The 14070-nt window shown below is 44.4% G+C and overlaps 1 protein-coding gene across 1 annotated transcript in view; it reads right to left on the bottom strand.

Annotated features, from left to right (window-relative positions):
* The window catches only part of Stx8 (syntaxin 8), a 245969-nt gene that overhangs the window by 200220 nt on the left and 31679 nt on the right, over positions 1-14070 (bottom strand). The gene's annotated exons all lie outside the window — the stretch shown is intronic.

Raw genomic sequence — 14070 nt, forward strand, 5'->3', positions numbered from 1 at the left:
CTTCAGAAGCACTTGCACCAGCACAGCGCTGGCCAACCTGGCACGCTTCAGAAGCACTCGCACCAGCACAGCGCTGGCGAGCCTGGCACGCTTCAGAAAGTCCTCTCCACAATTTATTGCGCTCTCAGTTTATTCTAGGAGCTGGGTCCGAGGCAAAGACACAACATGGCCCCTGGACAATTACATGATACGATGACGAGATGGCGGAATAACCCAGCACTCCACTAATCGTCCACAATCCCCTGGACTAAAAAAACCAGCAAAGTTGGTTCTTAAGTCTTAAAATCACAAGGCCAATTGGAAGCTGCCTGTTTATGGCAACCAAGTTTGTTTCACAGACTTTGTGCCATAAAGGGAACCAATATTATTTTTCATACAAATATAATACTGTGCTTACAGACTGTAGCATAAGAAGATAATAAAATTTCTTACTAAAGGGTGCTTGGTTGCTGACAGAAGCACATGCAGAGTTTCAAGTTCAGTTTTATGAATGTAATCATAACCATCACACTCTGTCGACGGTGACCAGTGGACAGTCACAGTCAGCTGTGACCAGCCCCCCTGAAGTAACCCACATTGGCTCTTGCTTGACACATACTAGTCCCCTGTCTGAAAACAGTCCCTGCCTCTGCCTCCTTGTCCAAAGGATGTGAGAACCATGTTTCCCAGGAAACCACCTCTCCGACTCCAACACAGAGGTGATACATTCACATTGCTGCTCGGGTGGAATCTGGGAGGGGATGATGGAGGCGCGGGAGGAGCACCACAGCAGTGGCAGCGCTGTGAGCGGGCACTCTCTGGCTGACTGTGTGAACTCATTCATTTCTTCTTCTATTGCCTAAGAGCAACTGCTGCCCTCCTGTCTGGCCCTGCATGTAGTTAAGCCTTCTGACCACTAGGTAGGAAGGGAAACGTGAAAACCTCCTCCCCTGGGTTGCACCCTGCTCCCCAGTGCAGAGTGAACAGCCACCAGCATGTCACTTACTGGCAATGTATGGACAGAAACATCTACCTTTAGATGTTTTAACAAGGATTAAACAGAGTAATCTATGTATTCAAAAACTATTTCCTCAGTACTTTGGTAGAAACCATTTTAATCAATAGAGAAAAAAAAAACCCTATACAATCTGACTGAAATCATTGTCCTGACAACACACAGCTTCTCCGTATAGGAGCTGTCCTCATGCACTTGAGCGTGTGCATGTGTGTGCGTGCTGAAGGGGTGGTAATAGTGTGTTCAAAGGGCTGAATACAGTGCTTGGGAAATAAGACCTTTTTCAATAAATTACCCATTTTCATTATATCAATTACTACATTGTGAGGCAGCATTTTTATAAATATATATTTAATAAGTATTAATTTCACATTTTGTCACTTTAAAACTACAAAAGAAAAGATATCCTTCAAGAAAACCCAGGTCAAATGCAAAGACTGGCTTTTGATTCTTTGGATTAAGATTTTATGCACAGGTCTGGTCTCTTATTCAAATGCAGCAATTAACATGCCAAACACCAGTATGACTTTCTTCCAGTCTATCAAAAAGACAGACGTGTTCTTGAAGGCCTTACTTTACATGATTGGCCCAGGAACCCGAGATGACGAGGTTTCACACTTATCCACATGATAATCACTTAGCTTTACCTAGCTTTGAGGACAGGGAAGAAAGCAATGAAAAGGGAAGCAAAGCAGGCAATTTGCAACCCAAGCATACCTGCTAACTCCCAAGGCATCCTGCAAGTACCAGCATGAATTTCATGTAGTTGTATGTGGTTCACAGCAAAATCCTGGGTCAGAGACTGGCCAGAAAATCACCTGAGACTCACAAGTGCATCAGGGGCCAGCTTCAAACAGTCGTTCCAAGGAGTGTATTGCAACTGACAGCGTTCCAAGATTAGTGTTAAAATGCCTTGCTTTGACCCCTTCTCTTTCTCTGTCTGTCTCTCTGTCTGTCTCTCTGTCTGTCTCTCTGTCTCCCCCCACCCCACCACACACACACCATATTAAGGTATTAGTATTAAGGGACAAAACCCAACAAATGTGACATGTTTTTAAACATCTCAATAAATGGCAAATGAGGACTACAGTTGTTTATGTGTGCAGTTTGTGTGTACTTGTGCATGTAGTATGTGTGTAGTCTAAGTACCTATTGGGAATAAAAGCAAAAATGTGGACAGCAGCTATATCAGTGGTAAACATAATACAGAGGAAAGACTTCCCAGTATGACCTAATTCCTAGAGTTAGGCTACAGCCTCTCCCTGCTCATCTCTGAGCTGGTGTTTTTTTTTTTTTGTTTTTTTTTGTTTGTTTGTTTGTTTGTTTGTTTTTTTTTGAGACAGGGTTTCTCTGTGGCTTTGGAGCCTATCCTGGAACTAGCTCTGTAGACCAGGCTGGTCTCGAACTCACAGAGATCTGCCTGCCTCTGCCTCCCGAGTGCTGGGATTAAAGGCGTGCGCCACCACCGCCCAGCATGAGCTGGTGTTCTTATTTCACTGATGTCCCAGGTCCATCAGGAATGTGCCTTTAGTGCTTCTCCATGCCTATGTGTCTCTGTGCCACATTTCCATCAGCTTTTAAGCTCTGCTTCGCATTTGGGTGATACATATTACTAGGCCGCACTGTTCAACAGACAGCAGGCCTTGGGAGAATCAAGATCAGACTCTAGAAGTCAGGGTGAAGAGTAGCACATGAATAGGCAAAAAGAAGCCGAGTGGTCAGCCCTGAAATTATATACATAGAGGTATGATAATATGGACTCAGCAGGTGTACTTATATACTTAGGAATATATATGATATGTGATGTATGTATCAATTTTCATACACATATGTAAAACAACAATTAAAGAAAAAGAGGTGAAAAATCTGGGGGAGATACATGGGAGAAGCTTAAGAGAAGATTATTTGAATTTCAAAAACATTATGAAATAAATACATTAAAAAGGAAGCCCTTCAAAAAATTAAAAAAAAAAAACTTTCAAATTAAAAAAAAAAAAGGCACATTCTCCCTCCCTTTACTCTGCAGCTGAGTCCCCAAGTCAAGACTTTCCAAGGCATGACTGTGGCATTTCCCCACAGGCGCTCCGCTGCCTGTCTCATCCAAGGATCCTCAAACAGTGAGTGTATGAGAGTCAAATCCACTCCTTGGTCCTCCCCCCCACTTCTCGATTCTGCTTAGCAAGCCCAGCCACCCAGAGCACTGTGCTACTACTGCTGCTGCTATTACCCCGCGGCCACATCTCAGCAATGATCAAGGTTCCCTCAGAGATGGTTCCCAAGTTCCTGTCCTCATCTCCGTGGGCACAGCCAACACGTGCCCCATGCCATCACCCCGTTGGTATAGCCGAGGTGACTCTCCAGGTCATCCTCGTCCAGATCATATTATTTACAACTTCTGACTTCCTGGAAGTGGAGGCTAAGTGTGAGCTTTAGAAGATGGTCCCGTGGTCTCAGCTCCCAACATCCGCCCTCCACACCCTCTGCTTGAGCCCATACTGCTCACTACCACACAGACAAAGGCACAAACTTTCACACTCTCATGTTTTTGCATGAGTCTGCAGTGTCCACACCCCCACCCCTTTGTCCATCTGGCAAAATTCTATTCATCCCTTAAGGCTCAACTCAAATGTCACTGCTGCTGCAGAGTCCTTCCTGATCCCCACTCCAGCCCCCTTCCCTCAAATCAATCACTCGCTGGCGCTCCCAGGGCGCTCCGTTCGCAGCCTCCAACGTGGCATTTATCAGGCAGGATTGTAGTTAGTTATTTACTCATCTGTCTCCCTTCCTAAATTATGAGCTCTGTGAGGAGAGAGGCCACAGGACAGTCGTGTTTATGTCCCCAACACCCAAAAGATGAGGCCTCGGAATAAGCTGGAGAAGCGGCGTTCAGGAAATGCTTACACAAACAGAGCTGGCAACCCCAAGGGTTTTAGCTGGAGGGAGCCAGGATGACAACGGGGCTTAACATTCTCATCTTGAGAAATTAAAACAAAAGTCTTAATCAACGGCTACCTGCCTTCACGACTTAGCACCAAAGACTGATGCTTTCAGGCAGATGGAATTACTTTGGAAGGGAATCTGTCAGTAAAACACCTTCCAGTTCCACCTTGCATTGGCAGTGGCAAGTCAGGAGATCTCTTACGTTACAGAAAGGGCACACTAATTACCGTGCCTCTCAGAGGCAACAGATTTGGTTTTCCCTTTAAATTACTGTGGATCAGACCCAGGGCCAGGCGAGGCTACCACAGAGCCTCTGCAACAGCGTCTCCTGCTTTCTTTTCGGAGCCCGGGCCAAGCCAGTCTTCAATTCTTGGACTCAAATATCGCTTCAGCTTCCACCTCTCCCAATGCTGGGAGCACAAGCCCACCAGTGGATGATGCCTGTGTGTGTGTGTGTGTGTGTGTGCGCAAGCGCTTTTTTTTAATAAATCAATAAATTCTATGCATATTCTTTGAAGGTAAACCTTATCTGTAATAATAAAAACACGACATTAATAAACATGGGAGTATATTAGAGTCCTGAACATGTCTCATGATCACTTGTAAGGACATAATGGGATCGCACTTTCAGCATCCAAAGAAAATAGTGTATGTTATTAAATTATAATAACACGAGGAGAGCACATAGATACTCCATCTCCCTGCTGACAAATTCGTTTGGAACCTGTCAGAGTTCACAGGGAGGGCATTCTTATCAACTGAACAGAGAGCTGAAAAGAAGTGAACTCCAAGAAGTAGCTTTTCTTAGCATTTCAAAAAGATGTCAACCCGACTATGGAAAATGTTTGTTTTGTCTGGAAAAAAATATCAACGTTTGAGCATTCACAGACCACAGGGAGGTTTACAGCCGGCAGCAGCGAAGCTCTTTCTAGGGTGTCAGTGAACTGGGTTGTATCGACAAAGGTTTCTAGCTGGCCTTACCCACAGATGTGAAAACGCCCCTATGGTATGAAAGGCTAATTCCTTTTTTCAGAACGTTCTGTGTAGTCTTGTTCTGTGGATATAAAGATGCACAGAGGCTCAAATTTCAATCAGAAATGGACTCTCTGACATAAATTCTTTAGAGACACACTCTGGCAACAATGTGCAGACTGGATCACACCGACGACAGGCTGCAGTAGGGAGGGGGGGGAGGCCAAAGAGCTGGTGCAGTAATTGAGGTGGGTGGCAAAGAAGTCAGAAGAAGGACAATGACAACAGGGAACAGTGAGGAACAGACAATCAGCACACTGATTTAATGTTCCCAGTCCAAGGGAGCAGACCGGATAAAGGGGGCGAACATTTCCAAGTCTGCTTGAGTCAAGAGAATCAATACAACTTAGGGAAAAGGCAATTTCTCATTGGCATTCAAAGTTCAACATAGTTTCTGAAAACAAACTCAAAATAACAGTGCTCACTCAAGACTAATGTGCCAGCATGTGAGCATCAGTGTGCTAACGACCTGTGGGCGCAGGGTGCTTCCTTCAGCCTGGTACTCCACACTATCCCAGTCTGTGTCCTACCCACCTACTCACGCACCCACCCATACTGCAGATAAGGAGGAGTTTCTGTATAAACACTAATCTAGGGGCTGAGAAGTAAGCAGGACACGTGCGCCTGGTCTCATAAATGGATACACTAGGAATGGAGAATGCCCAACACTGTGCCTACCCCGAAGTCGATTCCCAAAATACTTTCAATAAGTAATGTCCAGTGAGTTGAAGGTCAGAATAATAACTCATACGCAGATAATGTTTCCTCACCTCTCAACTAAGGACATTTCGTCATAGAACCCTCAAACCTACTGTAAGCAATTATTTTTCTGCCTGTTTGCTTTGCTTTAGTTTTTCCTTTCTCCCTTAGTGATGGGAATCAAACCCAGGGCTTTGTGCATGTCAGGTACCCACTCCATAACGGAGCTGTATCTCCAACTGTCTTCCCCAACTTTAAACCAATCCCATTTTTCTCCTGCAAACTGCTCGCCAGACTTAGCTGGGTGACTTGGGGGAACTGATACAATTTCAGAAAGGGCAGTTTTTCATTACCTTTCAAGTTTCAATATACCAGCTAATAATAACTGTGACGTACAACTGCTATTTTAATATCATTATCAACGGCGGGAGGCTGGCGGCCCATCTGCTAGACCATCAGCTTCTTTCCTCCCAGCAATCTTTCCTAGTCCTTCTTTAAAATCCCATAAGTTGCCGTTTTAAATATTAATAAAAGGTTCCATATTAAATGAAAATCTTAACAAAACAGTTCACAGTAGAAGAGCACTGATTGACAGGCCATCAGAGGACATTATTTTAGCCTCCAATCCAACTATCAGAAGTCAGAGTATTATCCCCAAGGAGAATCATCTCCGCAATCTAAAATCAGCACCAAAAGAAAAGTGCTCTTTGGATGAATTGTTTGATCGTCACAGGTACCTTAAAAGCAGAAAGGCAATGAGTGGCACACAAAAACCTAAGCCTTCCAGTCTAAGTACCAACCACACCAGCTTCATGGTAACTGAGCGCCTTCTGCTGGCCAGTGGGGGAAGTTCAGTTACAGTGAGCAGCCAACTGTTACTGCATTTGTAAGCCAACTGTACTTCATTACTACACAATGTGTGCTTGTAAACATGGCTAGACATAAAATGTACAATAGTGACCAATATGGCCACACAATATGGTGAGCCACATCTCTGGACACCGTTCTCTGTTCCTTGTTCACTCAGCTCTTTACAATTGGCCAGTTTCATTATCCGGTGAGGGTCCAGATGAGACGAACAATACATATCTTGCACTTAGAAATGTCGCATGCCTAGCATGTCAACTCTGCCTCAGCATTATCCTTTGCCCCCATTCAGCCCGCCTGTTTCCACTCCATTGCTTTATAAAATAATGCTAAAATGCTCAATTAATTGCGCACACCAGCACTCTTCTGGGAACAAACATGCCATGTGTAGTGTCACGAAATCACTGGTTGGCAGGCAACAGTGGGACAAATCTGTTTGGCACCCGATGTATAAAAATGCAAATATGGCACTAAAAGACTAATTAAGGGTGTCAAATGGTAATGTATATACAATCAATACACACAGCGCCAAGGACCACCTACATGGCCATCACTTTAACCTCAACAATCCAATTTTTATTATACTGATTCAGCCAACTCACACCTACAGATGTGAACTAATGAAACAGAGGCTCACACTTTTAACCACAGCATCCATTTGCCTGAGGGACAGAACCCAGAGTCTGGAAGGCCCCTTGGGTGATTTTTTAAAAATAATGTATTTAATTTTATTTTATGTGCATTGATGTGAGGGTGTCAGAACCCCTGGAACTGGAGTTACAGACAGTTTTGTGAGCTGCTATATGGGTGCTGAGAATTGAACCTGGGTCCTCTGGAAGAGCAGCCAGTGTTCTTGACCATCTGATGGCTCCGAGCCATCTCTCTAGCCCCTTGGGTGACTTTTGTGCAACCATCTGGACACCAATCTACAGACTGGCATGAAAGCTACTGCTTCAGGGCAGTAGAATCCAGGGAAGCATAAAGTAAAGCGGGCAGGGTGGCACATGCCTATCTATATTCCATAACTTAGGACCCGAGACAGGATTCTGCAAATCTAAGGACGGCCTGGCATATATGGCGAGTACACACAGACAAGCCCAATGGCCAGTCTGGGTTAGAGGGAGACCCTGACTTAAGAAATACAGTAAAAAGCTCAAAACACAACGAGGTGCATGATGTACTGTCCTCATCTCTCAGGACTATTCACCTCTCATGTCTTCCTGCTTTCTCAGCCTCCTTCCCCTGGCACCAACTTCTCCTTCTAATTGATTGCAAAGCTTTTACGACCCAGGCCACACGATTCTGTACAAGAACCTCTGCCATTGTGTTATTCTCTAGACATTTTGTGAAAAGAAAGACTTTTGTACAGCATGCAATCTGCCTCCTCTCCTGCCAACATCAGTGAGAGCAAACACTCCTGGTCACAGGGCGCTCTCCAGCCCACAAAGGTCCTCCGCATGGACCCATCACATTTGAGCTTCACAAGCTCCAAGAGCCATGGTTATCTTCTCAAACCCAGGTTTTCTGATAATCATTTGCTCCTTAACACAATGCAATGTTAGCAATATGGTGCTGTGGGGTACCACTGTCCACAGATGCAGAGAGCAGGAGAACGGACAGAGTACTCAAAGCTGGTGAGAAAAAGACAAGCCACAACCCCTTGTCTGGGCCAGGCAAGAGTGGTGGGAAACCAAGATCAAGAGAGACAGGAGACAAAACCTACAGCAAAGGATGCTGGCTCCCTCTCTGAAACTGGTTCAGCTCCGACACAGCAACGTGAGACTCAGCATGGTCGTCTGTAAACCAAAGTGCAATCCGACTGTGTCCAAACAAACAAGAAACAAAAGCAAAACACACGAGGTATTGCGGTACCATGCTTTATTCCTAGTGCTGGGAGTGGGGGGACTTAGGCAGGAGGCTCCCTGGTGCTCACTGGACAGCCATTCTAGCGGAATCAGTGAGATCCGGATTCAGTGAGAGACCCTGTCTCAAAATATAAGATGCAGGGTGGTTGGGGACGACACCAGGTGTCAATCCACGGTCCTCATGTGCACACACACAAACAGAATGGGAAAAAAAACCAAAACTTGAAAATTGTTCAATATATTTAAAAAATAACAACAAACAGAGCAATGAACTAAAATACAGTGTGCATAGTAATTCTTCTTCCTTCCTCCTGCTTCTTAATGGACTGGGATTTTGCTCCTTTTCAATTCCCAAATAACTTTTGTAATTTAAAATTAATACATGCAGCTGTAGAGATCTTTATTTTCCATGCCCAAAGTCATCACTACGCCATTATAATACCAAGTTCTGAAATGCAAAACAGATTCGTTTCTTTCACCCGGAGATTAAGAAAACTGCCAAGTTCTGGGACACCCACTGATGGCTAACAGGTTGGGAAACAGGCCTCTCACATCCTTTAGGCAATACAACTTTTAAGAAATAGACAGGGTGGTTCCTTTAAATTCCCAGCACACATATCTTGCGGGTTCTGTGTTCTATAAGAACAGAGGTCACAGTGCCCATAGTATTTGTCTTAGCCATGTACATAATTACAGAAAAGAAAACAAAACAACCCAACAACAATACATGGACAGTGGCTATGGGAATGATGGCATATTGACAGCTGCAAAGTACTCACTTTGCATAGAATGTGTTAAACCTATTGATTTGGAGGAATGACCAAATTTTAAGAAGTAAATTACAGAGAAATACACACACACACACACACACACACACACACACACATATGTGTGTGTGTGTGTGTGTGTATGTATGTATGTATTTATTATAATTGTTTTCAGAAAAAATACATTTCTAGCAATATACTTATAATTAAACAGCAGAAAGTGGGATTAAGAAATCTCTCCAACATTACCACTGGAGGCTGGAGTCAGGGAAGGGAGAAACAATATTAACAACCACTGTATAACCACAAAGTTTGGTATATCAGCCAAAAAAATACATTTAAAAGCCGGATAGTGGTGGCACATGCTTTTAATCCCAGCACTTGGGAGGCAAAGCCAGGCAGATCTCAGTGAGTTCGAGACCAGCCTGGTCTACAAAGCGAGTTCCAGGACAAGCAGGAGTGCTAATCAGAGAAACCCTGTCTTGAAAAACCAAACAAAAATTTTAAAGAGGGTGACAACCTATGTGATGTGGAAACTATTAGAAAGACATATTGGAAACATCCCTCCTATTTTAAAATCAAGAACACAAGAGCATAAGAGCCAGGCCTGATAACACATACATGTAACCAGCACTTGGGAGGAAGAAGCAGGAGAGTCAGGAATTCAAGGTTATACTGTGGGTGTTAAGACCAACCTGGGCTACTTGAGACTCTGGAGAAAGGAGGAGAACAGTGAGAAAGGGAAAGAGGGAGAAAGAGAGGGAGGGAAAGAAAGGAAAATGAGGAGGAGAGGAGGAGCAGAAGGTGGGTAGACAGTGGCAGGGTATGTGTGCTTATCAATTTTTTCAAAGAGAAAAAGCGATGGATGAAAAAGATACCTAAGTGAAAACAACAAACAAACAAAGAGCCAGCAATGAGCAGACTGGGCTTGGGGCAGAGCCTGGAGCCCATGAAGGAAGACATAAACGACCAGCGGTTTGCAATCCACAGAGGGAGGGGAAGGGCTAGAGCGAGAACAGGACTGTGTTGTGTGGTGTTTAGGAAGCACAGGCAGCTTCCGCTTTCTCTCCTTGCTCTCAGGGAAGGAAGCAGAGGAAGTTGGGTGTGATTCCTCTACTGTTGACTTACATCTCCACCTTGTGGTCTTCTCGGGATGTCTTTCTGCTTACAAATATGCATATGTGTTAGAGCATGTATGTGAAAACATACATTTGTATCCATACACACATTTAGCTCAAGTAGCACAATATAAAATGAAAACCTGCAAGCACACAGGTCAAAAAATAGTGCAGTGACCACCTTCAGTCAACAAGAAACAGCAGCATCCAAAGCCCAGAAGCCACTTCCTTGACTTATGTATTGAATGGGAGTGTGGTGGGGGCTGTAAACGCTCCAACATAACATGGAGATCAGAGAACACCGTCCAGCAGCCTCTTCTTCCATCTTACCGGGGCAGGATTTCTTGTTTCTGCCATTACATATCATACTTTAAGCTAGCTGGCCTGCAGGCTTCCAGAAGATTCTCCCATCTCCACCTTCTATCTCGCTGTATTTTGAGATTACAGATGTGCAACACCACATCTGGCTTTTTACATAGGTTCCCAAGATCAATCTTATGTCATCAGCCTTGCATGGTAAGTGCTTTTACCCGATGAGCAGTCTCTCTGGCCCAGAAGCCCGTTTGTTCCATTCTGCTCACTTCTTCCTCCAAAAGGAACCACTTGCTTTTGTGATTCATAACACTATAAATTTCACCTTTATAGGAATGGCAGCGTACATGTGTACTCCTGTATCTGGCTTATTTCACTCAGCATATTTGTGCGATCCATCCACAGTGTGGTGTGCACCTGTAGACAGTTCATCCGCATCTGCTGTGTAATATCAATGTCTGAATATGCCATTATACTACAGAGAACACTGGGATGTTTCCAACAGGAACTTGTGAGAACAGCCCTGCTGTAAACATCCTTTCCGTGTCCGTGGGAGAGTTCCACCTGAGTGGGTGCACGGTCTCTAGAGAGACTGTACTTAAGCAGTCCTGCTAATAGTATATGAGAATTCCAGCAACTCCACATTCTAGAAATATTCCATATACCTGGCATTGTATGTGAGCTGTTCTGGTAGGTATGGCGGTATGATATCATGGTTATAGTCTGCAATTTCCTGATGACTAACAAAAGTCAATGCCTCTGCATACATCAATCACACAATCTCTTTTGCAAAGTCCAAGAGATTTCACATCCTCTGCTGTTGTCTTTCTAATGGGCCATCTGCCTTGGAGAGCCTTTATTTATGGTCACTAGCGTTCCTGTATCAGATGACTATCCTGCAGACATTGCTTTCCACTCTAGTCTGTCTTAACTCTTAGTATTTTCTTTGAAAAACAGATTTTCTTCTTTTCTTTTTTCCTCTTTTTCTTTTAGAAGATTTATTTATTTATTATGTATACAACATTCTGCCTCCATGTATGCCCACATGCCAAAAGAGGGCGCCAGATCTCATTACAGATGGTTGTGAGCCACCATGTGGTTGCTGGGGATTGAACTCACAACCTCTGGAAGAGCAGTCAGTGCTCTTAACCACTGAGCCATCTCTCCAGCCCCCTTCTTTTCTTTTCTTTTGTTTGTTTGTTTCAAGACAGGGTTTCTCTGTGTAGCACTGGCTATGCTGGAACTCGCTCTGTAGACCACCAGGCTGGCCTCAAACTCAGAGACTGACTTGTCTCTGCCTCCCAAGTACTGGGTTATAGGTGTGTACTACCATCGCTCAGTTTTTTGTCTTTTTTCCTTTTCTTTTGTTCTTTTTTTCAGGGAGAGCGGGGGGGGGGGGAGCACAACAGATTTTAATGAAGATTATCCATGTACTTTCTTTGTGTTTAGTGACTTTGATGGCCTAAGAAATCTGCTCCTACACCATGGTTATAAAGATCTTGGGTTTTCTACTCAATGCTCTTGTGTGACCTCACTTTTACTTGGTTACTTGGGTGGCAGCAGAGGCTAAACTCCTTTTCCCCCAGTTGACCTAATGCCACTTCCAAAAAAAGCCCCCTTTCCCCTGCATTATGTCACCTCTGGGGCAGCGAGGTGACGATGTGTGTGACTGATCCTAAGCAGCCCACGCTGTCTCACTTGTCTCCTTGTACAGCACCACGCTGCAGCCTCACCTCAACAACACTGCTGTACCCTTTCCTCAGTGCCGCCTTGGCTCTGCTGGGTTCTTCATGGCACATAAACCATGGCAGAAGCCAGCTTAGCAAGTGATGACACAGAAACAAAAATCCAGAAGGAGACTGTAAGTGGGTTTGCTCTGGAAATACAATCCAAAGGCATCTTTAAAAAAAAAAAGATTTATTTATTTATTATGTATACAATATTCTGCCTGTATGCCTGCCTGCAGGTCAGAAGAGAGCATCAGATCTCAACCACACTGGTCTTTCTAATCTTTGAACACATCCAGCCCTCTCCTGGCTTCCAGGTTCTCTGGAACTGGAGTGACAGATAGTTGTGAGCCACCATGTGGGTGCTGGGAATCAAACCCGGGTCCTCGGGAAGAGCAGTTGATGCTCTTAACCACTGAGCCATCTCACCAGCCCCCGGTTTAAGTTATTTTAATAAACTTTCCTGCAGGATAGTTAGAGGGCTAATACAGAACCTTGTTGGTAACAGGCAGGGACCCTGCTACTGAGCTACACCCCTTGCTCAGTTACTTTAAGTAGCAAAATAAAGAACAACTTAAAATTTTTCCCATTTTTGTTGTTGCTCTTTGACCTGTAAACCCTCGAGAAAGCCCCAGGTTGCTGCTTCTAACCAGTTCTCCAGACAGCTTTTTTATATTCCCCACAGTAATAATGGATACATCAGTGACTTGACCAGTGATCTGGAGCTGCAATGACTAATAGTCTGTCAAAGCCACAGGTCTCCGGTTTCACTGCTTGATCAATCATCCAAACGGATAAGGTCTCCTCATAGTCTTTCTTTGGAAGGTAACTCGAACTTGCGGAGAAAAAACTAACTCACAGTAATGACTACAGAGAACCCTTCAAGCGATAACCGGTCTCAGAAGTGCATACATAAGCCAACAGCTTCAGATAGCTACTCTGCCACGTTCAGAGTTGGCTGCAGGCTGCTCAACTCTTTAAACTCTGCTCCATATTCTCCAAGGCACAGAGCAAAGACACCACACAGAGTACAGAGTACACATCTGTGTAAAGAAACAGAGGTTAGAGATGGGCCTGGAGGCGTGTTTGCAGCCACGCGTGCAGAATCTCTCCAGAAGGACACACACAATTGTTCAATGTGGCTGCCCCAGGGGGAAGTGGGAAAACACGTGTCAGGGCTGAGAACCCTCATCTTCATTGATAGTTCTTTCTACGGTTTGACTTTTTGTCACTTAAACACATCACTTTCAATTTTATAGGTTAATCTATAAGTGATGCAGACACAGAAGCGATAGTATATACTTTAAAATATTCCATGAAAACAAATATCTATTAAATTACCATAAGCCACTGCACTGTCCCAGAGTTTCATCATTCTGCCCTAATAATCTCAACCAAATTGCTTATTTCAAAAAGGTCACGGAAGGAGGGTGTGGATCCGCAGGAAAGACTTGTCTGGTGTGCATGAGGCCTTGGGTTCGAGCTCTGGTACAGGGTGGAAATCATAAGTCATAAGAAGGACTTTGCCACATGGCGGATGCAATTTTTCTCCTCAAGAAAACGATCCCTAGCTGGGGCAGTAGCTCAGTGCCACAGTGCACTTGCCTAGTGTGTGCGAGGCCCTGGACATGATTCCCAGGGGCCAAAGCAAAACAACAAACTGTCCACCGTGTACAGCGTGGCTAGTATCAGACCACTAGTTAACACAGAACAAACTGTCCACCGTGTACAGCGTGGCTAGTATCAGAC

The sequence above is a fragment of the Microtus ochrogaster genome, chromosome 7 (assembly GCF_000317375.1).
Source record: "Microtus ochrogaster isolate Prairie Vole_2 chromosome 7, MicOch1.0, whole genome shotgun sequence".
Lineage (NCBI taxonomy): Eukaryota > Metazoa > Chordata > Mammalia > Rodentia > Cricetidae > Microtus > Microtus ochrogaster.